The following is a 2,825-nucleotide window of genomic DNA, read 5'->3' on the forward strand; positions in this document are numbered from 1 at the left end:
GATACACTATGTATGAGTGTGATTTATAATGAGCATGGGGTATTTATGTAATGAAAATTATGCAAAATCAGAATTTACTGGGTTCCCCACAAACAGGCCCCTCTTTCCTGTTTTCCTGCCCAGTGGTGGCAGCAGGACATTTCTGGGCATGGCTTCTCTGAATCTGGAGTGACACTTCACTTCTCTGTTCTTGGAAGTAAACCAGAGACAAGTCCTGGAAGATCCTGCGGGCTGTGTCTCCACTCGGCTCCCTCCCTGAGGTCTCTGCAGCCGTTTCCTGGATGTGTTTTTATTTCCCCAGGCCTGGATTGTCTCCTGGCTTTCCAGGTGGTTTCCCTGCCCGGGTCTATCCAGGTCATAGGGAAAGAATAATTTGCAACATGTTTCCAGTCAGTTATTCTGCTTAGCCAGACCTGAACCTGCCTCTCAGCACACACATACACATACCTGTAAAATAGGTTTAAACAGCCTCTGCTGCCTGTCAGATCAAATCTAAGCCTCATCAACTGTCACCTGGACGCGTACCCCAGGAGTACGACGTGATGATGTTCAAAAATTGATCATCTGGGGAAAGAGTTGCTGTCAATGGTCAGGCTAAGGCTTCCTTCCTGCCTCTCCTCCACATCTGGTCTTCTCCACCTCCAGGATTTTATTGGACATGAAAAAACTCCAGGGCTGCAAATAAAGGGAATGTTTGATTCAAAACATGGGTTTAGAAGTGGAATACGTGGACTCTAGTGACTAATTACTTCAGCTTCTAAATCAAAACTTGAGAGGACATACATAACCAAGACAATAGATAGAGGAGAGGTGATTTTTCAGAATATAACTCGAAACTGTTTAAGGAATTGAATTTTAGTGTTAACACAAAAGTCTTCCCATCGTTTTTCATGTCTTCACGTTAACAGTGTCTCAACATTTATACCCGTAAATATAAAAAATAGGAACAGAATTAATGCTCATTTTCTCATTCTAGAAAAAGGAAACAGCCATCCACACAAACATGAATTAAATGGGATTTAAAAGCTGTATCCATCTCATGGATATTTGTTTCAGATTTTCCATTTTTCCATTTAATACTTATTCTTTAAATCCATAATATATTTATGATTTTTGATTGTGTAGTAATAATGATGATGTCAATTAAGAAAAAAATATGACACAGAGACTTATATCCATAAAGGAAACAAAATTTTCAATGTATGTACTTATTTTTGTTAAGAGGCATGTTAGGGTTCTTAGTAACAGACATTCTAACATAAACTGTGTATTATATGAAAATACCATTCCAGGGGTAGGAGTAGAATGGAAATATGAGTTCTGGGGTGAAAATAAATCTAAGTTCAGTTCAGTCGTGTCCGACTCTTTGCGACCCCATGGACTGCAGCATGCCAGGCTTCTCTGTCTGTCACCAACTCCTAGAGCTTGCTCAAACTCATGTCCATCAAGTTGGAGATGCCACTTAACCATCTTATCTTGTGTCATCCCCCTCTCCTCCTGCCTTCAATCTTTCCCAGCATCAGGGGCTTTTCCAGTGAATCAGTTCTTCACATAGGTGGCCAAAGTATTGGAGCTTTAGCTTCAGCATCAGTCCAATATTCCAATGAATATTCAGGATTATTTCCTTTAGGATTGACTGGTTTGATCTTGAAGTCCAAGGGACTCTCAAGAATATTCTCCAACACCACAGTTCAAAAACATCAATTCTTTGGTGCTTAGCTTTCTTTATAGTCCAACTCTCACATCCATAAAAGACTACTGGAAAAACCACAGTTTTGACTACTGGAATAAATGTAAACAACAAATATTAAAGAAGAGCTTATTCACATGTATTTAAAATAGATTGTGGTTTGTATGGGATCCCTAAGGTATTTCAATTTCATTGGACCCCTGTTTAAAAAAAAAATCTGATACGCAGTAACATTTTTAGAAAATCAGCATATACCATTTAGTGGAAGTTACACCCTTTGAAACTGAATTTACAACGACAAAGTTTAGATATCAATTTAGCATTAATGGAGGAAGTATGTGGATGCTTTTCAAGATTATTTTAGGAGGTGCACGTGAGGAAACACTTCTGGAAACTGCTGCTTTGGGCGGGGGAAGCGCTGGTGAGAGCCGTGAGGTAGAATTCTGCCTCCCTTAGCTACAAGCTAAGCTGCAAGCTGCAGGTCCGAGTGACCTCTTTGTGAGTTTGCGCATCAGTACGCGTAGGGCAACAACTATACGGAGCCCTCCAGGTTGTTCCCAGAGTTAAAGAGCCGCCCACGGGAAAGCGTCTAGCCGAGAGGAGGGAACCTCAACTCCGCCGAGTTTAGTTGGGGGAGAAAGAAGCGATCCTTGGAGGAAATGGGGATCAGGTTGCTCAGAGTAGGTGACCATTGACCTGGCTGAAGAAGGGCGAGGAGGAGATGTCTGCACAGAAAAAGGGCCTGGTGAGGGGAAAACCGTGTCAGGCGGAGGGAACAGTCCTAGTAAAGGCCTCGAGGTGGGAAGGGCTTGCTTCGAGAGCCCCGGACCCCACCCCCGGGTCCCTGCCTCCCCAAGCCCTGGGGGTCGCCGCCTGCTGGCGACCCTGACGGGCATGTTAATACCGAACTTTGAGTCCTTTCTGTCGGACTCAGTCAGGGCGCAGCAAGTAGTCGGGTCCCCCCCACCGCCTGCAGTGGGTTCTTGTCTGCAGAAGTTTGGGCAGATAGCAAGCGTCCTTGAGGCAGTAAGGGGGTCAGTCCGCACTCTTCGGGTCTGGAGATCTGGGTGAAACCGCCGTGACACCTCCAGTGTGCAGTTCTCGGGAGGTCCCTGGATTCCTAGGGGGGGGTGTG

Source organism: Bison bison, unplaced genomic scaffold, assembly GCF_000754665.1.
Source record: "Bison bison bison isolate TAMUID 2011002044 unplaced genomic scaffold, Bison_UMD1.0 scf7180017864108, whole genome shotgun sequence".
Taxonomy (NCBI): domain Eukaryota; kingdom Metazoa; phylum Chordata; class Mammalia; order Artiodactyla; family Bovidae; genus Bison; species Bison bison.